Source organism: Tursiops truncatus, chromosome 14 (genome assembly GCF_011762595.2).
Source record: "Tursiops truncatus isolate mTurTru1 chromosome 14, mTurTru1.mat.Y, whole genome shotgun sequence".
NCBI classification, from domain to species: domain Eukaryota; kingdom Metazoa; phylum Chordata; class Mammalia; order Artiodactyla; family Delphinidae; genus Tursiops; species Tursiops truncatus.
The window spans coordinates 33,639,299-33,667,203 of record NC_047047.1 but is presented as its reverse complement, the minus strand read 5'-3'; the positions used below and the strand labels follow the sequence as shown (position 1 = coordinate 33,667,203).

General features: G+C 43.7%; 1 long non-coding RNA gene across 1 annotated transcript in view; it reads left to right on the top strand.

The window, feature by feature from the left end:
* The first annotated feature begins 1,053 nt into the window (after positions 1-1,053).
* Positions 1,054-27,905, top strand: part of LOC141276390 (uncharacterized) — a 50,038-nt gene continuing 23,186 nt past the window's right edge. Inside the window, exon 1 of the long non-coding RNA XR_012325888.1 lies at positions 1,054-1,146. This is a non-coding gene — a long non-coding RNA (uncharacterized lncRNA). The remainder of the gene's footprint in view (positions 1,147-27,905) is intronic.

Below are 27,905 nucleotides of genomic sequence, written 5' to 3'. Positions count from 1 at the left end.
AGATTATGACTCTCTGGTTAAGCGCTTGAAAGGCCACCACTTGCACTCAGACCTTCTCTGTAAAAGACTGGCTTGGGGTCTGTAATTTGCCAATACTTCTGGGTCAAGAGAAAGCCGTTTCAGATGAGAAATGTAAGAGAATGTTTTAAGGCCCGTGGTACAGTGCCAGAAAGGATGGAAATGTTAATAATTTTCCTGGTTTTTTTTAAAAAGCCCTATCAGATGAAAAAAACAGAAGTCACAAAGGAATCTACTTGAAGATTTGAAGAAAAATTACACAGGACTTCATTAATACAAAAGGGGAAGGCTAGAGAACAAAAGAATAAGGAAGGAGGCAGCGACGGAGAGAGGGAAGGAACTGTAATAATGTGAGAATGGGAGACTGGCGAGGAAAAACTAGGGAGGGATTAAAGCAAAGACTCCTCAACTTTTTAGATCCACGAGATCATCCTGGATCTTTCTCCTCTGTGACGAGGTGAAGACAAAGTGTGAGTGACAGGGAAATTCGGGTTTTAGATGGAGATGTTTTCAAAGTGGAACAACAATTAAATTTCTCCTGAGGTCTGGGTTAGCAGAGGACCATCAGCACAGCATTAGGGTCAATTTGGGAAATTTGATGACACGTTCTTTTTTGCGGTACGCGGGCCTCTCACTGCTATGGCCTCTCCCGTTGCGGAGCACAAGCTCCGGACGCGCAGGCTCAGCGGCCATGGCTCACGGGCCCAGCCGCTCCGCGGCATGTGGGATCTTCCCGGACCGGGGCACGAACCCATGTCCCCTGCATCGGCAGGCGGACTCCCAACCACTGCACCACCAGGGAAGCCCCGACACTTATTCTTTTGCTTTCTCAGCTTACAGTCACCAGTAAAGGTTTGAACCTACCTTTGTGAGCACTCATTCTGCCTTGTTAGAAGGTGAGGTTTGTATTATCCGTGGAAAATTGATAAAAAGCGCCTAAAGAGAGTGCAGGTGTTTCCAATGGTATTTGTTTTCTTAGAGATTTTTCAGATACAACTAACTGCCTTCCTCCCTCTCCCCAGTGACACGAAGTGAATCGTCTGCATCCCCTCCACTGCTTACTGGGTCTCTGCACTTGCACGTTCTCTGTGAGAAGGACAGCGCATTGGATCTGGTCAGCGTCTGCAAGTAAGTCATCCTGGAGAAAGAAAAGTTTTAATTTATTCAGGCAACTGGCTATTTTGTACAGAACTGGTTGACCTCAGTAATTCTTTTTCAAAGGTTTGTGGAGGGTATGTGTGTGTGTGTATGTGTGTGTGTGGTGTTACAGATAGTTTTGAATGAAAGACAACCGATTCAACTTTCAGGACAAGATACACAACTCTGAAAACTGAGTACTTTGGGAATTTTTGTTTGTTGCTACACATTCTTTTCTCCTCTGTTGTCTGGTTTTGGTATCTAGAGAGAGGCTTTGTTACAGCTCTGTGCTGGGTTTTGAAGGGAAAGAAAGTGTCCAATTGTAAAACATCTAATAAACACATATATGAATAAATACCAGGGCCGACACTTGTCCTCCTAAATGAAGTCCATAAAGATCGGGTCTCACACAATCCTTTGAACCAATTCCCGTTCCTCCCAGGAGATAGAAGATGCTGAAAAGAAATGGTCTCTTATATAGAGGTTTGAAACCAGAGAAAGATGCTGGTCTGTGGACAATAGCATTCTTCAAGAGCCCTTACTGTGTGGTAGCAGGAAGTGAAAGAAGGGGTGCTGGTAAGTGATGGTAGGATCTGGGGTCTTTGGCCCTAAGAATTACAGTATTTGAGCCAACAAAGGAAGAACACAGTGGGGGTCATTGGTCTGTCCATTCTGAGCTTGGAGTAGGTTGGCCCTCCTCAGCCAGAACGACCACCTTTCAAGGGTGTGCTTGTCTTGATCTTCTGGGTAAGCTCTGGGCATTTTGCAAGGCTAGATTTTCCCTTCATACCCTCCTGCCCAGTGTGTCTTGCTGTGCCTGGTCCCTTGGCCCTACTGCTCAGTGTCTGGAGTGTGTACCGGTGTTTTTACCTGGATTCTCTGAAATGCATTTCTGACACTGATTTGGTTATGTTATATTCTATTCTGTTATCAAACAAATTTGCTGTCAAACAAAATATCAATGTTATTGTAATGTCCTACTTGATGGATTAAATAGGGTAATTCAACTCTTATTAAACAATCAAGAAAAACACACTGGGACACGCTTTCATTCGCAGCTGCTAACAAATACAGTGTATGTGATCTGTGATTAAGAAACAAAGAAGGAACAGTTATTTTCAGATTAATTAAACAAACAAGTAGGATTTAGGGACCAGGATTTTTAAAACCTAGTACAATTCTTTGAAACATGTTTGAAAAAGGACATAATTTACTTTAACTACATGAGTGAACACTTAAGAATATAAAATCTTTCAGTGACGCAATTCTGGATTAATTGCCCAGAACTATCGCAGCGCCATAAACAAAACCGTTCCAGGGATGGACCTTTCAGAGTTTTTTTTTTTTTCCTTGTGAGTAAATGTCCATTTAGAGAGCTTTTCTAAATTTAGAAGCAGTGTTCATCAATCATTTATAATAAGCACCGAATAACTCCGCTCCTCTGACCGCCCGAGATTCCCCCCTCTTGCGGAGACTGCTCCCCTCAGAGTGCTTGCATCGCGGGACTGGCATTCGCTCCATTACCAGGGCCTGACCTTTGGGCTTCTCAGACTTTGCTCTCAAGATGCCCAGAGAAAGCAAATATTAAATCAGTAGAAATCTCTCTCTTATCTCAGCCTGCCTGGCTCTGTATTATCTTTAAACTCCACCCCCCACCCCCACCCCCATCGCTGGCTTTACATGCAGTTGGCTACATTCCGGCTCCTTCTGTCTGATGCTGTTTCCGCTAATGGCTGAAGAAATGGAACATTACACCATTTAACGTGTGTGGGTCACATTAATCACAGAAAATTCTTTTAATGTCTCAGAAGTAACTGTCATACTGGACATACTGAATCTATTTAAACTAAAGCATGCCATTTTTTATCTACAGTGATCTTTAATTCCCATAAAAGGGTCAAGAAAATGTGATTAAGTGACAGTTTTAAAATGTACTATAATATTAAATAGCTTGATTAAGTGACAACTATAAAATGTAATACAATATTAAGTATCTGGCTATGTCCCAAAAGAACTTTAAAGTATTTTTGAACGGTTTGGGAATTCACTAACCCATAATGGGTTACTAAGGAAATTTTTTTTTTTTTTTTTTGGTGGGGACATAAAAATAGTTGAACTTAAAACGCACACTAAAAACAAAACAAAGACAACAACAAAAGCTTGCAGCATTTACAGATAACATGGAGTGGCGGGGTTTTTCTTTGGAGCACCAAGACTGAGTTTTTGGCCATATTGAGTGATCGTTTTAGGATTCTCAGTTTACTGGTGCTGAACTGGAGTTGTATTGCCTATAACACAAAGAATAGAGTTAGAAGTAGTTGTGGCAGAGAGACCTCACGGCTGGATGGAAAGGCTACAGGCTAGTCAGTGACCTCTCAGGTTACCTCCAAGGAGCTGATCATCACCTCCCCCAGTACCCAGCTCCTATGGGGGCACAGTAGGAAACACCAACGTGGCTGAGCTCACGTCCTCCAGCCTGCCAGCCCTCTCCAGTAGATTAAGCCAGTGGACACTGACATATAAGATGGTATCCATACAAGGATCCTTGCTGTGTCTGGAGGCACTGTCAGGGGGCTGAGGTTGGAAGGGGACAATTTTGTGGAATGCCTAGAATAAATGGACCAGATGTTCAGGCCAAATGATTAAAGAAGTTTATGCCATTATCCAGACAATTTAGTCTGGATCATCTTGTGCCCTGATGATTTGGTCATATCTTAACCTGGGTTCCCCCTAGAAAGCAGAACTTGAGGCAAAGGTTTCTGTGCTATTATCCTGTTAGGGGGCACAACCCCAGGGAGAGCAGGGAGGTGACAGGAAAGTGAGGTAGGGAGAGGCAGGATGAGGATGATTTATCCTACTGGCTGCTACTACATCCTACTGATCGCTTGATCTTGCAGGACTGTCCCTCTGAAAACCATCTAAAGTGCATAATTGAACAGTCCATCAGAGAGGAGAAAGGAAAGAGACTTTATCTGCCAGCTCCCATCTTTTATGGGTCAAATGTTTTCCCCACTGATCACTCGCAGTTGCATTTGGGTGGGTGCCTGGTGGGCTTTTGAGACATCCTGCATCTCTGTGGCAACAGGGAATCCCCAGGGCTCGAGATGGGGCAGGTCAGGTGGAGCCTGTGTGATGTCAGTCAGAGCTCACGCAGAGCTGGATGCTACGGTGGCATCGGGAACAAGGAGACTCTGAGGGGATCTTAAGTGGCACATAAGAGGGTCTCGATCCAGGTCAGATAGGGGTACTCTGTAGGCAGTCAGATTCACCAGAACATTTCCATGTGCCCCTGCTGAGAGGACCTCAGTTGAATTTCAAAGTGTTTTCCTGGCTTGTGTCTGAAGCATAAGCTCTCCTCTCCCCAGGGAGATTCTGGGCTGGGGACTATGGATAAGTACACTCTGCTCCCCTAAAAATTATAAAGTAGACAGTAAGTCTTGGTGATGCTTAGCAAGTGGCTATGCCTAGAATTGTGCCTTGAGAGGCACATGCCCCTTAAGAGCCTCCCAGTGTCCCGGAGGGAAAAAGGTGGATTCTGACTTTTAAAGACAATCTTCAAGAGAAAGATGGAACGCCCTGCTAGATACCACTTCGGGTCCCCAGTGACAGAGACAAATGGCCATGACACATTTATGTAGGCTCACTCACTGTTTCTCGGTGAGAAAGAAGCTTCGTTTGGAAGATTTGCTCATCTGTCTAATAAATCAGCGAGGAAAGTTTCCCCGATATTTACTTGGGACTTTCTTTCCTGTCTTCATTCCATTCCTCCAGTTGCTCACCCTCGTACCAGGCTACATAAATCTCTTCTCTCCCTCCTGCCCCTTTGTCACCCATTAGCCTGCTCCCCCTCTGTCATTGTTTCCCCAGACCATAGATGTAACTCTTCTAATCTTCCCTGATAAATCAGGCTCTCGGAATCACTCCTTGTTGCTCCCGCAACCTCCCTGGAGCTGGGAGAGAGGGTTCGGAGTACCTGGTGCGGACATTTCTTTTATAATGGGCCCTGAAAGGTTGTCAGCTGCAGATAATTAGGATCTCACTTCCCGCCATCGAGCTGCATATATCTTCCGTGCGAAGAACCCCCATCACCTTCAAAAGAATTAACACATGCAGAGGAGATATATGAGGGGTCTGGGTGACCGGAGGATGGGGCCAGCTCTTCTGAAGGCCAAAATGACTTCATGTTTCCTGTGAGAGAGAAGCACTTTCTCTCAGGAGCAGACCCTGACCCTCCTCACACGATTTTATGGTCAAGATCTCATGCCGTGAGTCTGGGTTGTGCAACAGAGAGTAGTGAGAAGAATATCTTTTAAAGTAAATTATTTTATAATAACACTCTGCCTTTAGGCTGTGCCCTAACTCTCTCTCCCTGTTGAGCCAAAACTTACTCTTGCGATGGAATCTCAAGTATAGTTTGTCTGTGGTTTTTATGCTCTAACTCTGATAACTGGCCCAAATCACTGTTAGACATACCCTTCAGTTTTCTTTAACGGTTGCTGAGAAACGTCAGGGATGTAGCTTCAGGAGAACGGGGTGGGCTGTCAAATGGATGTGACATCAGAACACAGCATTGGCCCCAGATGCAGCCTGGCACCGAGGAAATTCTTCCCGAGCAAATGATCCTTGTGACCTCAGGGGCTACCAAGTTTGGGGGTGGGGATGATCTTCAGAGGGAAGGGAGCAATCAAGTGGGATGGGTCTGAGACTCTCCCCACACTTCTATCAGAGCAGATTTATTTGATTTTATTTATTTTTGCGGTACGCGGGCCTCTCACTGCTGTGGCCTCTCCCATTGCGGAGCACAGGCTCCGGATGCGCAGGCTCAGCGGCCATGGCTCACGGGCCCCGCCATTCCGCGGCATGTGGGATCCTCCCCAACCAGGGCACGAACCCGTGTCCCCTGCATTGGCAGGCGGACTCTCAACCACTGCGCCACCGGGGAAGCCCCAGATTTATTTTTAATCATGCTCTGTATTCATATTCCATGTAAGATGTTATATTTTAAAAGAGGGGAAAATAAGTTTGAAAACTTTGGATTCCATCACCTTGTACATGACTGAAGAAGCTCAGAGGTGTGACAGTCACATGGCTTTTTGGTGCTGAGCCAAAGTTAGGATACAGGACCCCAAATCCCTGTTTATTTCATCTTTTTTCTACCACTGTGTTGCATCACAATCTTCATAATAATGTTCTTGAGTCTTGTATTGGGATCATTAGGAAATAGGCCTGTATACTCCCAGGGACTAACATTGATGATGAAGTGCCGTCCGTCGACTGAGATGCTCCCACTGACCTGTGCACTTAGAATGATTTTTCTGGTGGTGGGGACAGATGTGCCCTGAGTCACCGTCACAGTCATCATCATCTGAGAGATGATTGATGAGTCTCAGGGGTGTGATCTTTGACCATGGACCTCAGCAAAGGGAACTGATGTCTTGAGGGAGAGAGCATAGCATGAAAGCACGGCTTGGCCTTGGCCCCATCAGAGTCACTGCTGGGGCTAAGCATGGATTTCAGAGCTAGATTGGATCCCGGCCATGTCCCTCGCCACCCCCCCCCCACCCCACCCCCCCCGCCCAACCCACTCCTTTTAGAGCTGAGGATATCGAGGCCTGGAAAGGTCAAGTGGTTTTCTCACACAGAAGAAGAAGGATTTCCGGGCTGGTGGGCAGCAGGCATTGATTTTTGTTTCTTGGCTGGATAGAGCTCAGTTTGTCCATTTTCCTTCTTCCCTTTCCATCAGGACCAGTCCAAGACAGTGATGTGGGTAGAAGTGTCTGCTCTGCAGACTAGAACTCCCCATGGGCCAGCTGTTACAGGGTCTATATAGGAGAGAAAAGGGGGCGTGCAGGAAGTTATCAGGTCTGCTTGCTTCTCGCCCCAATCCGTGTCCTTCCCTTGGGTCTCATCTCAAATAAAGATGGTGTTTTGGACTCATTATGCTAACTCATTTTTCTTATTTCATTTAATTCAAGAACTTGGGTGAAGAAGACGGGTGTTACTTAATTTGTGCCCTCGCACCCCAAGGCTCAACATTCTACTTAAGCTTCTATTACCAGCCATCCGTTGGCTGGCACCTTTGTGGATCTAAACTAACTTCCCTGTGGAGTATGGAGCCAGCTGGAATTGTTCTTAATAAGAAGCCCAGTGGTTGGCATCCTTCGCTGAAATGGGTGAAGACCAAAGTCATAGCGGGTTTTGACTGAGATTCCTTCTCTGAGCAGGGTTTTTAAAAAAACATCTCTTAAGAATAAAACGAAACAAATGGGAGACCTTGTTCCCACCAGGACTTAAAATACCAACATATGTATCAAAGAATCTATTCAATTTGATAAGTCAGTTCAAAGTGACCAGGAAATAACCACAAGAAGCCAGGCCTGGAAACCAGCACTTGGTGTTTGGAGAATGTTAAATACCATCTGTACATGGGTTGTGCTCCCAAATCCTCAAGTCCTGCAATATTTCTCCTCCCCTTCTGTTTTTTCTTTCTTGTCAGACGCTTATTTATTTTTAGAGATTCAGAGTGCTTTCTCTGATTAGGTCAAGGTGTCACATGAAAAAACAAAACTGGAGTCCACCTACCAAGAAAGCATCTTGGCCACAGAGAGGATGGACAAGGCAGGGCAGCTCTGGAGGGCAGGAGGAGAGGGGTCAATTTATTAGGTCAGAGGTATCTCTGTGAAAGCCACGCTGCTGCGGAAAGAAAGCCACTTCTTATTCTTGAGAAAGGCAATGATTTTAAAGAAGTGTCCTCTTCTGGAAGGATACTAATATTACCTGACTCACTGGGTTGATGTCAGGGTAACATGAGGTAATTATGGTTAACCCTTCCTGAATAGGAAAATGCTGTAACAATATAACATAGGATGAAGAGAGGCTGTTCAAAACCCTGAAAACACCACAGCATCCTGAGAAAGTGGATAACGGATACTGGCATGTTGTATGATATTCTGTGCACTGATTTGCCAGAGGTCTCTGGGTCTGCTTTCCTCTTTGTAACTCCATAGAAAACACAGAGCAGGGATACAGCTCCTCTGAGGGTGGACACCAAATCTGAGTGGCTCTGGGATCTAAAAAAAGTAAACTCACTAAGATCCAACAATGTATCTGTGATTCACTGCCTAGCACCCAGCCTTCCACCATCCTCAGAGGAGCACCTCCCAAGGCCCCTTGAAGATGGGAAGGGCTCCCCATAAGTGTGAATGGCTGGAAGGGGGCCAGCACCCACAGCTCTGAGGTTTCTGCCCAGCCACGGAAAAAACTAGAGAAGCAGCTGAGTGATGGTGGAATGGATGGAGAGGATCTCACTTGACTTGATACCCACATCAGATCAGAGCAGGGGAGACTTTAGTTTTTTGCTTAGAGACTAGCTTGGTGTTGCTTAGAATTGAATTAAAATCTTATTAACATTTAATAAAGATAGGCCATCTCCCAGAATTCAGATGTTCACTCAACAGATATTTATTGAGCACCTGGTATGCATTGATCTCTAGATGGCAGCTGGGAAGGAGGACAGGAGCCCCCATGGGCATTTCCTAGTAGGATGACAAGAAGGCTGGCACTGTCTGAAACCAGGGTATAATTTGCCTCTCCCACAATCCCTGCAGGGTGCTGTTCTGTGCTTCTCCTTAAGTAGCAGAGTCTGGATGGCTTGATTCTAACGAGGCCGGAAAGATATTTTTCTTTTTTCCCTGTCATCCCATGTGTTCTTTATGCTCTTTGTTTTTTTAAATCAAAGAAAACCGTTTACTTTCCAGTGCCATTTTAACTTGTTACTAGCGAGCCTCTGGCCTGGGTGTTTTCCATTAGCATGAAAATTCAGGAGGCTACAGAAGGAAATACCTACAACTGAGCGGTGAGAGAGCCACTTCATTCCCTCGCCAGACAATGTGTCTTGCATTTCTCTAGTGTAAATAAAATGACGATTCAAAGAATGTTCCCCATTAATGAGTATCTGATTTAGAATAAAATAAAATCCATGCTGGGAAGTTGATGAGCTTGATTTTGCTCAATTGCTTCTAGCAGGCAACTCATATTTATGGGTCCTTTCCCTTTGACAATTGTCACCAGTCATCTACAGTTCTTTCCTCGGAGTGGAAAGGGAGAGGGCTTGCAGGTTGATTTTAGTTCCCTGTAACTGGAGGTGACATCTGAAAGCGCAAAGCTATTGAAAAGGTAGGTGATTATTAAAATGTACTGTGTTTCTGTCTTCCTGATTATGACCTCCTGGTCTTGCAGTTTGCTGCCAAGCATGTGCCAAAAGCTGGAGCACAGGTGGTGATGCATCTTCCCAGCTCAGGGAGGGTTTTAGACCATTTTAACCACCTATTTGTTCACACTTCCTTATTGTTTTCCACAGTAGACACACTGAAATGTTAAGATACAGGGAGGGAGAGGTGGAAGGTTATCTATGGTCCCTTTAATGAAGAAGGAGGAAGGAATGAGGAAGAGAAAGAAAGAGAGAAAGGGAGGGAGGAATGGAGGGAGAGAGAAAATAGCACATCATTAATCAGAAATAACACTTAAAAACAATTGCTGTGGAAGGGTATTTCCCAGAAAAGCAATAGAGTCCATTCTGAGCACATACTCCACTTGCATTAAGCACACATTAAAATTAGTGGCAATTTGCTTCTGCACATTCTCTATTGGCTCCTAGTTAGGCTGCAGCTTGCCACTCCAGTGTGCTTGTTCAGATGGAAATGACCGCATGTATTACGGAGAGTAGGAATCATGGTCAAGTGAGAAAACCGTTTTACTGGAGATAAATGATGGGTGTCCTACACAGAGGATGGGGACCCACCACCACCAGGACACCGAACACGGTGCCTTCTCAAAGAGCTGATGAAAACGACAGTTAATTTTCCTGTCTAGGTTGATGGAATTAGGCAAGTGGGGGGCAGTTTAAAGAGCAGGAGCTCTGTAGCTTTTTCGCTGTGTGAAGTTTCTTTGTGGAAGCTTCTGTTTGCCCATCTGTAAAGTGAGACTAATACCTATGTCAAAGGAATAAATAAGATAGGTAAGTTAGATAAGTTCCTAAGCATGTCCAATAATTCCTGGCACACTGTGCATGCCAGGTGTAGAAAAGTGGTACTGTTAGTTATCAGGTTCACCCCAAGGGATAGTTTTAAAACTCTGCCCTTTGGTATTTCATCAACAGACAATTCAGAAATTTAAATTAGGGCAGACTCCAAAAGGGAACATATTCTGCTACGTGTAGGCTGTGTCTAGGAGGGACTAAACAAAAGAATTCATATCCCAAGCCTCCTGCCTTTATGGCTGTTTTCTATTCTTACGGGCCGTTCATTTGATGATTGATTTATGTTCATAAATCCCAGACCCAGCACCCCTTCCTAAACCCCCTGCAAAGCCGTATCGAATTAGAAGCTACCAAGTCGTTCTCCCTTCTTCTCAATTGGGCAAGGTGTACACAGAGCTAGACCTTTCATTTAAATCCAGATAGAGACTAGGTCTAGATGACTACAGACTTAAAGAACCCACATTGATCCCTCTTGGTTTCAGATCAGATGTCCTCAGATACCAAGGACATGATCTGGTCCCTTAGGAGGCTCTTCTGCAGATCTGGGTGGGGATGGTAGGGTCCTCTCAAGTCTCCCATGCATCCCTCTGATTGGCTCAGCCCTCCCCTGCTATACACTGACTGCCACAGGCTGGGTCGGAAATCCCAGGCAAAGAGCATCAACACAGGATCCAGGAGGGAACTAACATACAACAAAAGCCACCCCCTCCATGAAATTGGATCCATCTCTGCCCCCATGGGGCTAAGTGGCAGTTGAACGTGCTTATAAATGACATAAATCACTTGCAGGACCTCAAGAAACAATTAACTCAGATTGAAAATAGCTGCTAAGGTTTCACCTCCTTGTGTGTTTATGTCCCTTCACTTCAGCTTTTAGTTTTGAAAAAGGGAGGGTTAAAATTGTTTTGAGGGCCAAATTGCAAGGAAGGGCTAGTCTTTAGCTGTGGCATCTGTTTCACATTCCATGCAATTTGAAGACTCACAGGTTTGCCTTCTTAAAATAATTATATAATTATTAAAAAACAAAACAAAACAGAAGCTAACTGATTCTTCTCAGACATCAAGCTGGCACTGTAGAGTGGGTCAAATGGTTTCAGTGCAGAGAAGGGAATAGACAGATGATGGACAACAGATAGAAGATGGATAGATAGGTAGATAGATAGATGGATGAAAACCTCAAAGGAATCTTCTGGAAGGAAACCAGGCTAGCAACAAAGACGACTTCCCATGTCTCTTTAGATCCACCCACAGTCCTGCATCTCCTTCACTTTACATTGGATGAGGCATTAATCACTCAGCCATTGTGAAGCACAGGAGGAGCTCGGGAAAATGTTGAGAACTAGAGAGTGTCTCATTTCATAAAGAACTATGCCAAAAGCCATTAACTTCCTTTTTTTTTGAAAGAGTAATTTGTTTTTTATTATAAAAACAATATAAATTCAGGAAAATTTGGAAAATACAAGAAATACTTTAAAACATTAAAGTCATCTCTAGCTCTACTCCCTGATACTTTGATGCATTTCTTTCCAACCAGAAGGACATACACAACTGTGGCAGGGAGGGAGCAGGAAGTGGGTCAAAACTTTTTTTTTTTTTTTTTTTTTGCGGTTCGCGGGCCTCTCACTGCTGCGGCCTCTCCTGCTGCGGAGCACAGGCTCCGGACGCGCAGCCTCAGCGGCCATGGCTCACGGGCCCAGCCGCTCCGTGGCATGTGGGATCCTCCCGGACTGGGGCACGAACCCGTGTCCCCTGCATCGGTGGGCGGACTCTCAACCACTGCGCCACCAGGGAAGCCCCTGGGTCAAAACTTTTGGAGGACTGGGTGAGGCTCGGGATCTGGAGGCCTTGCTTCCTGGTCCAGCGGCTGAGACTTCTCAAGGCTGGAGCCCCAGGGGCTCTCTGCTTTGTCCATTTCTTCATCCAGAGGAGGACACTTAGACCACATTCCTCCCATAGTCCCTCTCCTTACATTCTGAAAGTCTTTATAAGCAGATGCAATTGCTCCAGAGGTAGGGGAAGGTAAATCTAGTATCTCATCTGTTTTGTTTCTTTGTCTTCCTCTTTTGGAACCCTGCAGGATCCTCTCTTTTTACACACTTTACTCTCTATTTGGCATCACTTAAAAGACCCTCTCTTAAAATGAGAGGAATACTTTGGTAGAAAAAGCACAGAACTGGAGAATGGGGGTCCTGGTTTCCCCTTGCCCTGCACTTAGCTGTGTGATCTTGGGTAACTTTCTTCATCTCTCCATGGGGGTGGGGATAGAAGCTAGGTCATTGGTTCTTATATGGGGACAGGAGGACAGAAGCATGTCTTAGTCACCTAGGGAGCTTTTTCAGATTACCAAGAGAACAAGATCTGTAAACGTTTGCTTGAGTCAATCCCTTTGTGATTCACTGGGAGTGGGGACAGGACGGAGTGGAGGTGGGGGGAGGCAGCAGCAGGTAGGGACATGGCCACGGGGGCTGGGAGACCACAAACTTCAGGGGAGGATGCTCTTACTTCTGTTTCTGTTGAACAACCATGTCGCCCAGACAACCCCCAGCACCAGCCATCTGAGAGATTCCTGGGGGGAGAGAACTGCTGCTGTGAATTGAGGAGACGGGAAGAACCCAGCTCAGATCCCACATTCTCTTGCTGTGCAATGTCTTGCGTAGAGACACTGACCACAAGGGAAGGAACCCAGTCTTTATCTCTGTCCTCTGGCTTTTGTATCCATCAAGACAAACTATTTTTTGACTCCAGTTTTGAACTTTCTAGACAGAAAGGAAAGGGTATCTCTGGAATTATCTTAGTATTGTGCTTTTTACCCTGTGCTCTTTAAGTTTTTTAAGTTATCTATCTCCTTTCCCTATTCGATGGGGTTGACAGGAGCTAATTTGTAGGGATCCTCCATACCAAGCCAGATAAAAGCCTGTGTGATGTTACCGAATGGATAGCATTTGTGATGCACGAAAGCCAGGAACCACATGCACCTTTGCCCACATTATTTTGAGTCCCTTATAAAAGTCTCCCACCAACACAAGTCTAACAATTAGTTTTCATTTAAATGGAAATGTCTTCTACACTCATGCAACTTAACCTTGTTACTTCCACTAAAATAAGTCTGCATTGAATAACTTTACCGTTTAGGAGGTTGGTGACCAGAGGGGGGAAAAACTTTCAGAACCAATCACAATTCATTGGGTCAGATATAGGAAAGAATGACTGGAGAAATAGTGCTTAGGGGAGCTTGTCGTTCATAGGCATTTATGCTTTTACTTCTCTGAGCAAGAAGAATTCTTGTTCTTTGCTTGGCCTCAGCAATAAGGAATTGGGTACCTAGTGGCTGCTTAGCGGTGTTTGTATCCTGAAGCTTTGTATTTAAATAAGAGATCTTTGATGTACTTACTCACTGACATAACATGTGATTGGAAGCCCCCAAACCAGCAATTGGCAGCAACAATGCTACAGGTGTGGACATCAAATTGTGATGGGAGCCTCTGAGTGACCTCAGGCTCACCCTGAGCCAGGGTACTAAGGCAACATGAAAGGCCCAGTGAGCGAATGAATGAAATGAACGCTGTGATTTTGGATTTAATGGTGAAAAGACTTAAAAAACAGTATTAGGGGCTTCCCTGGTGGCGCAGTGGTTGAAAGTCCGCCTGCCGATGCAGGGGACACGGGCTCGTGCCCTGGTCCGGGAGGATCCTGCATGCCACGGAGCAGCTGGGCCCGTGAGCCATGGCCGCTGAGCCTGCGCATCCGGAGCCTGTGCTCCGCAGCGGGAGAGGCCACAGAGGTGAGGGGCCCGCATGCCACACACACAAAAAAAACAGTATTAGCAAATCCTTTATCATGTTACAGCACCAGTAGTCCAAAGAAAGGGATGGGGGATATGTCTTAGTCTGCTCAAGCTGCTGTAACAAAGTACCATAGACTGGGTAGCTTAAACAACAGAAATTTATTTCTCACAATTCTGGAGGTTGGGAAGTCCAAGATCAAGGTGCTGGATATTCAGTGTCTGGTGAAGGTCCACTTCCTGGCTTGTAGACTGCCACCATCTCACCATGTGGTCACATGGCCTTTCCTCAGTGCTTGCTTATGGGGAGAGAGATCTCTCTCTTTCTCTTCTTATAGGACACTAATACCATCATGAGGGTCCCACCCTCATGACATAACCTAAACCTAATTACCTACCAAGGGCACCACCTCCAAATACCATCACACTGGGGGCTAGGACTTCATAATGAATTTTGAGTAGACATAAACATTCAGCCCATAACAGGGTGTAATGAATCAAAGGAGTGTTAACAGAGCATTGGGGTTCAACTCCCACATTTCCCACTCCCACATCATCTAACTTCCTTGAGACTTTTCTGTGCATCTATAATACCGACCTTAAGTATTGTCCTGAAGGTGAAGTGACATGACCAGTGTTCCACACTTGGCATCAGGATTAGTCAGTAAATGCTTCATCAAATGGCTAATATTACCTCTGTTGCTATTCCTAATCCCATGCTCCTGTCATTTCTCATTCCCAGAGAAAAATAAGTACTAATCATGATAGATTTATTTCAAAGAACATCAAGAGCTTCAACGTTTTCCTAGAGCGAGAGTTTCCATCTTGTGTCTTCATGTACAAAATGCAACCACTCCACAGACTTCTAAACACCAAATGATAGTAAGTTCCAGATGCTGTCCTTGCCAGTAGGAGAGCACTACCTGGAATGTCAAGTGACTACTGACTTCTGAGTCTGTGCTACTGCATTATAGCAAGCCCGAATCCCTCGTTCTTACCACTTTAGGGGTGAGAGTTCAGTGTAGGCGCCAAGTGGAAGATAGCGTTGGAGCCTGGTTGCTTACTACTCAGAATGTCATTTACAAAGGGGAGCTGTGTGAAAAAGGAATGAAGAAGCCCTTTTTGTTCTTGCAGGAATCAGTGTCTCACAAATGTCTCTGTAATGATGTTTTTATGAGTTAACCTCTGTGGTAGGTTTTTGCTTTTGTTTTGTTTTATTTCATTTTGTTTTGGTGTTTTTGCCCTGAAAGAAATCTTGCCTTTATAATTATCATCACCATGTACTGGATGGTTGAGGGTCTCTTGATCATAAGTAAACTTTACCTTAGTGACATCTGTCTTTAACTGGAATTGACACAATGTTTGATCTTATAGACTTAGGAGAAATGACTAAGAAATCTACTTCAGTATCCACATAAAATTTTCAAGCTGTACTGGGGAAAACCGTTCATTCACAAAATGGCTTAAGGAACTCCTAGTTCTATCACATTGAAACTAGAAAAGACTTTCACTAACAATACATTTGCATTTTTGTCATTGTGCTGAGGGAATTTGTAGATAGGAACCTCACCTGAGTTGTCATCACCATACTTCATCACCCTCAAGAAGATGGCCAATTTGAAGGGATAAAAGAAAAGGTGTTTCGACAGTTAATTCTCAAAGTAGAGAAAAACTGACCAAAATTTTTGCCTAGTTTCCTGTCACCCAGCGTGCACTTTCAGGGTCCATGAAAGGAAAGAGTTTTGTTGAATTAACACTGAGGGTGTATATTATGTCTTCCCTGACTAGCTCTCACCAGATAAGGCGAGGAGTTACACAACCAGGAAAAACATTTCCAGGATATTGTTTTGACTTTGTGTGTGCATTTTTAAAAAACCACTGATTTGTCAGAGCAAGTTGGGCTCTGCCACTTGGAACAAGTGACTGGGTCTGAGCCATTCCAGGTTAGGAGAGCAGGTTGGATGGTGAGGTGTGTTCCCATCGATCACTGATAAATATATTTCTCCCAAGGTGATGGGGTACCACACAGCCATTAGCCCACTCCTCTAGAGCCAACTGGCATTGATTATGCAGCTATATCTCCTGCTGAGTCTCTGGGGTCACAAAGAAGGGGAAAAGGGAATTCTGATCTGACCTCCACAGATGCTGAAATGCCATCACTTGCTATTTTGACACCAATTTGCCAAGTTGTTCTTGACCTTTAAGTGCATTAAAGTCACCTGGGTGACATGTTAAAAAGGAGACTCCTTTGCTTCCCCACAAGAGCTTTTGATTTAGCAAGTCTGGGGTAGGGCCTAGAAATTAGCAATTTTAATAGGAGTGTTTTGATGTGTGAGGTACATGGACCATACTGCTGGAAACGTCAGCCTAGCACAGTGGTTCTGAAACTTGAGTGTGCATCAGAAGCATGTGGCGGGTTTGTTACAACACTGATTACTAGGTCCAGCCCCCAGAGTTTCTAATTCAGTAAGTTTACCTTGAAGCCCAAGAATTTGCATTTTTAACAAGTTTTCAGATGCTGCTGCTGTTGCTGCTACTGGGGACCAAACTTTGAAAATCAGTGGCCTTATGAAAACACAGAAAGAGTACCTTTTTAAAAAACTATTGGCAAAGAAGATAGGTTTACTCTTTAGGGAAAGAAAAGAAATCGATGGACACTTATTGAGTATCTATAGGAGAAGGTGCCTGGCAGAGTAAAATGATATTTATTTTATCTTGGTAATTTTTTCTTTTATTTATGTTTTTCACAGATGAGAAATCCAAAGGTTGGGGCAGTTATTACCTTGTTAAAGATCACATAGCTAGCTAAAATATTTAAAAAAAATTTTTTTCCTTAGAGTTTCTGTAGTTATACATGCAGCAATTTAGTGTAGCCTTTGCCCAGTGAGGGGGCTGCTTTTTGCTACTACCCAACTCAGCCCAGACTTAGCCAGCCTTGTCCTGTGGAAGGAAATGGCACTCATGCTACCTATTTCCTGTAAACACAGAACATCGCTTCCAGAAAGATGGCTGGATTTCATTGCTTACGTTTACCATTTCAGGGGCCAAGAAGCTCCCTGAGGATAGAGCCACTATACAGTTAGCAAATCAATCATAAAGCATTGATTTCATAGTTTATTCATTTATGAATTCATTAGTTTGCTTAAATATTTACTGAGAATGCCTGTATTTGCTCAGTATTGTACAAAGCACTGACGTAGTAGAAAGTTCTAGAGTGAAGCCAGTGAATCAGAATTTGTGTGCTTCCCTCTCTGCTTGATAAGCATCATGCTCCTAGATAAGTCCCTTCTGTTCTCTGGTCTCAGGTTCTCCCTGTTGGCAAATTTAGGGAGTGAGACTAGGTGATCTCCGAGGTTCCTTTACTTCGGAACACTCCTGAATGTAAAATTTAACCCTCATGGTGTGCCTGACCCTCGAGCTGTGGGATGTATGTGTTTAGGGGAACGTGGTGGGTGTGGAAGGAAGTAGACGTAGAAGGAAGAGTCCCAATCAAAATGTGCACACATGATATCACTGGAGAAAAATTACAATCTGGTATCTTACCCCAGGGGAATTTAGGTAGTATGTCTTCCTGTGGGAGAGGTAGTCAAGGATGGTGGGATATGAACTAGGGAGTGAGGAATGGAGAGGGTTGGATTAGTAGAAAGAAAATGGGAGCAGATTCAGCAAGTGTATAACCTCAGAAGCATGAACTTTCCTGATTTCACCCCCTCCCCCATAGCCCAGAGTCCTGTTATCCGTGCTGGTCACATCATCAAACACCTCTGCGGCTGGGTGAGGAATCTGTTTGTGGGTAGTTGCCAGGTTTCGCAAATAAAAGTATAGAGTACCCAGTGAACTTTGAATTTTATATCAACAATACAATCTTTTAAAGAATAAGTATGTCTCAAATATTGCATGGAACATATTCATACTTAAAAATTATGCGTTGTTCATCTGAAATTCACATTTTAACTGGGTATCCTGTATTTTATCTGGCAGCTCTCTGCTATGGGGAATCTCTCAGAATCTGGCATGCCCATGAACAGTGAGGGGAAAGGAACCTCTTAGCATTTTAGCTGTTCCTAACTCCTTGCCCAATGGCCCCCTCAGAACACCTGAATAAAGTTATCTCTGGCCAGAGAGCAGAAAGAACCCAGCTCCCCTTCCTTCTGCTGCCCACACTCTCAGCAGGTGAGAGTTGAAAGCAGAGCAGCCTTTGGAATTCTCTTCTCTCACGCACCTGCTTCTCACCAGGATTAGCATTTAGTGTTCTGGAAGCATTAGATTCCTTTTCTTCTTCCTTCCCCACAGCCTTGGAGGCTCCTGGACACATGAAAATTGTTCTGCTTGCTTTCTCTTGTGTCACTCTCATTCCCATCATTCTGTACCTCGACAGACAGAGGGAGACCAACTGGAGGAGTGGTAGGAGACACTACCAGTGTCTGATACCAGTGGTAGGAGCTATTATTTTTCTGGTTAATTGCTTTCTTTTCTTTAAGAAAAGGAGCCCCTGGCTTTCCTGTCTCTCTAATCCTGCTCATCAGGTCATCAGGTTAGGGTGAGTTTTGTCTCTATCTCTCCATCTCCCTACTTATTTTGTCCTCATCTCCGGGTCCTTGAGTCCACTGCCTGTCAGGTGGGCTGTCTCCAAGGACACCTGCAGTCTGAGGCTGACTGAGCAGCCTGAGCATTACGATTCCTGTCCTTATCCCAGGACCCTCTTCTGCATAATGCAAGTTAAAGGATTCCTTCCTTCGGGACACAAGGTAGTATCTGAGCTTTCTTCCTTGAGTGATCACGAATCTCTCATGGGCAGACAAGCTCCATTTATTCATCGGTTCCTCCAGCATCTCTTCAGTGCCTACTTTGTGCCTTAGTAAATGTCTTCAAAATGAATCTCTGTCTGTGATTGCTCAGGAGATATACTATGCAAGCCTGCAATCTACTGTCCTATTTTAGGGTATGATGGGGTATTTGTTTGTTTGTTTGTTTTTTACTGCAATCAGATAGGGCAGCCTGGAAGAGGCCAGGACTGAACTTTGATCTGCCTACTGGAATAGATCAAGTGCCAGGAACTCCAGGCTTGTGGGCAATATATGGCATCAGAAGAACGAGGCAGCAGCAGGTCACGATTGATACGGCAAGGTGTCAAGTGGAGAAGGCCCCGTAATCCAGGGAAGTCTTTTAGCAACTAGGGCCCCAGCTGTAGACTCGGGTCAAGAGCAAGACTTCACTGAAAGGAAGAAGAGAGCCCAGCAGGAGTGGGCAGGGCCTAAGGGCCTGGGGAACAACTTCAGGCAGAGGCCCAGTCACGTGATGTAGGGCACAGAGGGGCCTGGGTCTCAGAAATAAGAAAAATATCCTGCCTTGGCAACACAGGGACACAAGTTGGGAACCACAGTGGAAGCAAGTGATTTGAGGTCATCAGAGTCCTGAGTTAGAACTGCTTAAATTCAACTTTTCCAGGATCAGAGTTGTTCCTTTGGGTCCCATGAAGCTGAGGCTGCAGTCATGGGTTCAGTGGCCTAAGGAGGGGCCAGATAGGATAGGTGGGAGCTGGGCAGGGTCTGTCATTACCATCAGCCCCTCATGGGTTTCCATGAGCACAGAAATTTAATGAGTGTTTCAGGTATTGAAAATGATTTCCATTGGGTAAAAGTCTAATCAGACTGGATTCCTGAATAATCTACAAGGCAGCAAATTTAAAACTTCATTCAGATTGGAGAAGCGGACAGATGGTTCCTGTTTCCGGAGGCTCTAGCTTCCTCTGTAAACAGGGACTTTAGCCGGGTCCCCGGGTCAAGGAAGGAAACTAGGAAATGACCCTAGAGGAGGTCACTGAAGCCTGGTGCAAGCTGAGTTACGATACCAACAGGTGTTTGCCAACCTGTAGTGGGACCTGCTCTCCCCAGAACGCGATGGTCTTTGCACAGTCGAGGGCTGGTTGGAGAAACCGACTGCGGGCACAGGCCATGCAGTGGTGGATGGGGAGATGTTCCAGTCGCAGGCCTCTGGGCCACACAGGCGAGGCCAAGAAGCATTGAAGCAAACCGCCAGCAGGTGCTTCTCCTGCCCAAGCTCCCGGAGTCAGCATGTGAAGAAACCAGCTGTGTCTCTGGTGACAAGTTCTCAAGCTCTCTGGAGCATGGAGTCATCCAAGCAGAAAGATCAGACCATGGTTGAGTGCAGGTAAAGCGAAACGCCGTGTACCCAGCAATAGCTCGAAGGGCCAGACGAAGGACTTGAAGGAAGGACCACAGGATCTGCAGTTTCGCCAGAGAGAGGAGGAGGCCAGTGTGCCGGAGGAAGCTTCACAGCTCCAGAGGCTGTCGATAGCAAGAGTGCTTGTCATCATCTTTATGGAGAGAACAAATGTTTGTGGCAGCAACTAGCCTCCCTGGGCTTTGCTCTGCCTGCTCTGTCCCAGAAAAGTCACACAGCCAGCCTTGGATCAGAAGAGGATCTCAGCTATGACACAGGCTCAGGACCTGGATTGATATTTTTTTAAGGTCCCCAAATAGATATTTACAAGTGAGGCTTCCCTTTGAGGCTGTTATTACAACTTATCTGGCTTAGAAATGTATCTTAAGTGTTCCATATGTTTATCTATATCCTAGGCCAAACAGCTGCACCAGGTAAACACCCTGGCCTGGCCCAGCCCAGGCTGATGGCTGGGTTCTGCAGCTTTGGGATTGGGAGCTAACAGACTTCCTAGCGTGAAGTGTGGAATTTCCGGTCACTGTTCTTCATCTTCTTACACTGGACTGTCTCAGTGGAAAGAGACCAGAAAGAGCCAGTGCAGTGTCCAAAGAGCTTAGCCTAGGAAAGGACACTGTGCTGGTAATCCTGAACACTTGCCTAAGACCTTTGGCTCTTCAAATATATAACAACATCTAATAGCTGTGCTCGATTCTCAACAATTCCATGGAGAAAGTCAAGTCATTGTTTTTAGCTCAGTTGTTTGAGTGAGGAAACTGCAGCCCAGGGTGGGCCGACACAGGTCTGTGCTCTTCTCAGCACACCATTAAGGCTCCTACAAGTGAGGGCCTGTTCCAGACTCCAGGTGGGTTGCTCGTTCAAGTTGTTCTTCACATTCTCCCCCAACCCCCGCAGTCATTTAGAATATGCGAGCAGGGTCATTGGCCTCATGTTCTAGATAGAAGCCCCCAGTGCTGCTTCTCCCCAAGGATTTCATTTCCTAAGCTGCTTCTCCACTCTTTTTCATTCCATTCATAGCTTTATTCCTGGGCAAGAACCTTAACTTTTATTTAAGCTCTTACTCTGTGTAAGACACTATTGTTAGTTTTTAACTAATTCTAGCAAACTTATTCCTCATAATAACCCTATGAAGAGAAAACTAGCTTCATCTCCATTTTACAAATGTAAACCAAGGCCAGGGACAGTAGGCAGATGCCTAAGATCCCACAACCAGGAAGCGGCAGAGACGGGATTCAGTTTAAATTGGAAGGCTTGAGAGTCTGTTGTCTTCATCGCTACGTCACCTGTTTTAATCTAGACCAGTGATTCTGAGACCGTAGTGTACATCTGGGTCTCTGGATTCCTCTCAGATTTGGATTCAGTAGATTTGGGGTAGGGGGCCTGAGAATTTCCATTTCTGACAAATAATGCTGCTGCTGCTGCTGGGGAACCCACGCTTTGAGAACCCCTGATCTAGGGATGCCCAGTACAGCTGCCTGAGAATCAACTGGGCAAGTTTTTGAAAAATGATGACTCGAGGGCTCCATTCTTAGATATTGTGACTTAATATGTTTTGGAGGAGGGACTAGGAACCTATAGCTTTACAAAGCTCCACTGGAGATTCCTTTTTTTTATTTTAATTTTTATTGTTTTATTCTTTTTTATTGAATGAAAGAGTCTTCAAATTCTATAGCGCTTTACAATTTTCAAAAGATTTGCACACCTGATTTCATAGAATCCCATAATAACCCTTTTTCCCCCCTCTACCCCTATATTGCCCCTCCTGCCTTTCCTCTCCCCTCTGGTAACCACTAGTTTGTTCTCTACATCTGTGAGTCTGCTTCTTTTTTTATTTTATTCACTAGTTTGTTGTATTTTTTAGATTCCACATATAAGGATATCATACAGTATTTGTCTTTCTTTGTCTGACTTACTTCATTTAGCGTAATGCCCTCCAAGTCCATCTGTGTTGCTGCAGATGGCAAAATTTTCGTTCTTTTTTATGGCTGAGTAGTATTCCATTGTATATATTTACCACATCTTCTTTATCCATTTTTCTGTTGATGGACTCTTGGATTGCTTCCATACCTTGGCAATTGTAAATAGTGCTGCTATGAACATTGGGGTGCATGTATTTTTTCAAATTAGCGGTTTGGGGTGGTTTTTTTTTTGATATTTACCCAGGAGTGGAATTACTGTGTCATATGGTAGTTCTATTTTTAGGTTTTTGAGAAACCTCCATATTGTTTTCCACAGTGGCTACACCAATTTATATTCCCACCAACAGTGTACCAGGGTTCCCTTTTCTCCATATCCTCACCAACATTTGTTATTTGTGTTCTTTTTTTTTTTTTTCTTGCGGTACGTGGGCCTCTCACCGTTGTGGCCTCTTCCGTTGCAGAGCACAGGCTCCGGACGTGCAGGCTCAGCGGCCATGGCTCACGGGCCTAGTTGCTCCGCAGCATGTGGGATCTTCCCAGACTGGGACACGAACCAGCGTCCCCTGCATCGGCAGGCAGTCTCCCAACCACTGCGCCACCAGGGAAGCCCTGTGTTCTTTTTTGATGATAGCCACTCTGACAGTGTGAGGTGATATCTCATTGTGGTTTTGATTTGCGTTTCCCTGATGATAGACATGTTAAGCATCTTTTCATGTGCCTGTTGGCCATCTGCATTTCCTCTTTGGAAAAATGTCTATTCAGTACTTCTGCCCATTTTTTAATCGGGTTGTTTGTTCTTTTGATGTTGAGTTGCATGAGCTGTTTATATATTTTGGATATTAATCCCTTATTGATCATATCACTTGCACATATCTTTGAAGAAAGAAAAAAAAAAGACCTACAAGAACAAATTCAAAACAATTAACAGAATGGCAATAAGAACATACATATTGATAATTACCTTAAGTGTAAATAGACTAAATGCTCCAACCAACACACATAGAGTGATTGAATGGGTATAGAAACAAGACGCTTATGTATGCTGCCTGAAAGAGACTCACTTCAGATGTAGAGACACACACAGAGTAAAAGTAAGGGGATGGAAAAAGGTATTCCATGCAAATGGAAATCAAAAGAAAGTCAGAGTAGCAATAATTATAGCAGACAAAATAGACTTTAAAAAAAAGACTGTTATAAGAGACAAAGAAGGACACTACATAATGATCAAGGGATCAATCCTAGAAGATACAACAATTGTAAATATATATGCACCCAAAATAGGAACACCCGAAATACTTAAGGCAGATATTAATGGACATAAGAGGAGAAATCAACAGTAACACAATAATCATAAGGGACTTTAACACTCCACTTACAGCAATGGACAGATCATCCAGACAGAAAATCAATAATGAAACGCTGGCTTTAAATGGCACATTAGATCAGATGGACTTAATTGATATATAATAGAACATTCCATCCAAAAGCAGCAGAATACATTCTTTCCAAGTGCACATGGAACATTCTCCAGGATAGATCACATGCTAGGCCACTGGAGATTCTGACATCCAGCTAGATTAATCTGCTGGGCTAATCTCCTGGTGACTCAGTTGTCCAACTAGAAAATTAGCATAAGAATTAGTCCATCTACTCAGGATTGTTGACTAGCTCAAATAAGGAAACCAATATGAAAGTGTTTTGCAAAGATAATAGTTATAATTAGAAGCAGTTTATTGTTGCTGTTAAGCAGTTTGTTGAGGACTTCGTGGTTGGACCAGCCTGATTTTCGTTCATTTCATTCTAGAAGGTAAAACTAATACTTTATAGGAGATCAGAGTTTAAATGAGGAAATTGAGGCCCAGAGAGCTGAAATAACTTGTGGAAGTTCACATATGCAGCAGTGGTAGGAGAGAACTAGAAGCCATGTTTCCTGACTCTCTATATTCACCCATATTCAGACAATTTCTAAAACAGGCCTTGTAGGTAATTACCATGTTGTTGATTCAGTATATGATTAATTACATTAATGGTCCTTAACGGTCCTTGCTTGCTGAATCCTCATAACCTCAAGCAACCAGTACTTCATAGATCCTTGTAATTTGAAAGTACCTTTAAAGTTTTCAGAGTCACTTCTCTAGGAGAAACCTCAACCCAGGCCCTTCCAGACCATGCAGTCTGCATCTACTCCTCTGGAGAGTGAAGATATAGGAAGGACTGTCTCATTGGTCTATATAGGGCAAGAATGATGTTAGAGGAGGAACCTCCTCTCCTCCCCAAGTCCACAGGTATGGTGCCAAGCATTAGGTTAGTTCCACTTGCCTATGCCTATGTGACACAATAGTGTTACAAGTATAATTATTAGTTATCTTTGGAAGCTCCTAATTAATCTTGGAAAAACAAATCAAAGATCTTCCACCTCTACCTTATTTGATCAAAAGTAACTACCAACCCTATCTTTTATTTAAAAATCGTTATAGAAGACATTTTAGGTTGGCTCACTCCAACTTTCTTTTAGCTTTCCTTAGTTTTTCTTAGTTTTTTCTCTACTGTGCAGGTTGGAAAGCTAATGACTACATTTGCCAGACTCCCTTGCAGCTAGGATAGAGACAAATCGCCTTGATTCCACCAATTAGAGGCATCCTATTTGTGACTTGGAGAAATAAGAGGTTGTTTCTATGCAAAGAGAAATTGGATCTTCTGGGTATGCAGATAGCAGATAGCAAAGTGCAGATAGCAGTAGCAAAGCTCTTGGATTCAACTCTCAAGGGTAGTCAATGCCTGGAGATATAGGCAGTGGTGTTTCACTATAACAGTTTTGGGATATAGTTGGATCTTACTACTGTTTGGTTCTGACTATATAATAAACAAGCCTGGGCTCCTGACTATCCAGGAGATTCTCTATGACCTTCTTAATATCCTTTTCTACTTAAAGCGGCTAGGCTCGATCCTCTCGATTGAGACTGAGAATCATAATTTATATAATCCTAACTATAATAATAACAATAATGATAACTAACATAATGTAAAGTGTATCTATGTAACACTATTATATATGCAAAAATAGTAATATTATTGTAATGCATCTAGCCTATTATGTACCAGAAACTCTTCCAGGCACTTTATGGGTATTAATTTATCCAATGCTCACCCCCATCCCTAGGAGTTTAGTACATTATCCCCATTCTGTGGATGAGGAAACACAAATATAGAGGGGATAAGATGCCTAAGTTCACAGAGCAAACAAGGGAGAGAAGTTCAGATTTAAACCATGGCAGTCTGGCTCTGCAGCCCATGACCTGACTTCTTGGGGCTCCATTGCCTGCCAGTCTTACGAAATAGGTATTATTATTATTATTAGGTTGCAGGTGCAAAGGTGAGGTACATTCTGAGAAGTTCACTGACAGCAGTCAAACAGCTGGTAAGTGACTGGCCATATGTGGACCCAGGATCTCCAGACTCTGCGTCCAGGGGTCTTCCGCCTACGCCTCACTGCTGGTCAGAGTTTCCCTCTATTGCTTCTTTCTCCATTCATTTATTCAGGCTGTCCATTATTCATGCATCTCTCCATTCATCCAGCTGTACCGTTCCTGTGCAAGTACTTTGGTCTATTCTGTTTCTTAAAGAATATGGAGCTTGTGGTCCCAGGGCCTCTTCCTATAATGTGCTAAAACCCACACCTCATTTCCTTTGGGGTCCTATAGAGGTGTAGCATGGCCCATAAAAAACACCATCTCTGCTCATATCTCATGATTTTTGCAAATTAATGATCTAAGTAAAATGGACCGTTGGCCTTTAAAAGTGTGCAATAAAAAATGATAATAAATGCTAGGCCGAAGATCATAATGGAAACACAATTGTTTGGGGTATTTTGCTATGGTATAGTTCCCCAGCCTGAGTGCTTTAAGTGGAACTGGCTGGGTTTTTTGGGGTTCCATGTTCAATGCCTTGAGTCTTCACACATGGCTGGGTGCAGAATAAGAACTGCCTGTGAAGTCAGAAGAAACTTAAATCTGAGGCTTGCCAATAGGCGTATCAATTAGACAGTGACCCAGAAATTCTTGGAAGAGTGATTTTGAGCTCTCTTCTGTCTCCTCGAGGGCTCCTTCCCTGCCTTCCTGCCTTCCATAACTTCTTGGTTGAAAACTGGAAGAGCTGGGATTTTTGCCCAGGAAGGCTTAGGAAAACAAAAGTTAACTGCTGTAGCTTTGAGAAATAAATTGCTCTGTGAGGCAAAGGAAAAATCAAAGATCTGGGGAGAAAAATGAAGCCACAGTTTCAATTATAACTGTTACCAGGTTTAGGTCCAACTTTGGGCCAAAGTGTCATCCAGACAGATGTTCTTGCAATTTGGTTTCCATAATAAATGTTGTACTTGTGAAAATATTTTAATGACATCTCGGCACTTTACTAGGCCTCAAATTCTCAAAGATTTTCCAGGTCAGGCAAGGACCATTTGCACCATCTCACCCAGTGACCTTTTTCATTTTGCTGGGGCTTATGGAGAACATTAAACTTGCAGATGCAATTATTACATAATAAAGTATTGATTTCCTAAGAAACCCTGTAACATTTTCTTCTTAATAATTAGCATTTACAAGGAATACATCCAAGAACTTTTGTAGAGGATTAACCGCCTATTGCCACTTGAATGAGATACTTAGTACTTTAGTTAAAAAATACATAGCATTAGAAAATAGCTTCAGTTTTCAGAACTGCAGATCAGCTGCACATCACTTATACAGGTTCCCACAGTGACCTAGTTAAGATTTTAAAATAATTTTGATATGTGATATAAGCCATTCTGAAAATGACATTTTTAGGCAAATTCAATTATCTTCTCACAGCTGATACGGACTTTAGTTTTGCTTGGCAGTAGGATAACTAACTTGCCGAATTATCTCCTATGGACAGTTTTCATCTGTTAAAGCATCAGAAATAAGAACAATGCACAATTATAGAATGAAATTCCCCCTAAAGTCAAAGAAATTTTCAAGTACAATTTAAAGTTAGCTTCTAATGACTGAGGTTATTTAATACTCTAAATGATCAAAGGCCATGATGACTGGATATATTCATGGGAGGAAAGAGAAGATTTATAAATAAGTCATCTGAACATAGTGTTTTTCCACATGTTTCTGGTTTGCTCCTGTTGAAATTAGGGAAGTGCATTCATGTCCTTCAGAGGTTCTGTTGAAATTGTCTCCTGAATGTGTTGAAGTTAGCTTTGAGGGTACTTTAGACACCAGGGCTGCTGGATCTAGAGAAATAGTGTGCTAACGTCAATACAACACCAGCCAACCTGGAGTCCATTTCCAGTTACACCAATGATGAGCTCTGCCACTTAAAAATATTGCCTGTCTTTAGCTATGTGCTTCAACTCTGATGTCTGGAAGCAACTTGGCATTGGCCTTGAAATCAGGGAGACAGCGGTACCACTTATTCCTTCTGTATCTCCCAGAGGAGAGTAAGGCATTCATCCATTCAAACAAAAGATTTTGTGGAGTTCCTCCTGTGCCCTCAGCCTTGAGTTGAATGGGGTGTTAGGACAAGGTTGGAAAGGAGGCATAGCTCTTATCCTCAGGTCACTGACAATAACAACATGTCAAATACATGTGCACAGATGACTGAACGTATTTAACTGTATAGGTAGAGCTTTTGCTCATGCTTTTCCCTTTACCTGAATGTATTGTCCTTATTTCTTCAACGAGCTAACTTGAATCATCTTTTAAGATATAGCTCAAATCCTCTTTCTTCCAGGAAGCTTTCTCCAAACCCAATCATAGTTTCACTATTTTCCAGATTATGTTAAGGT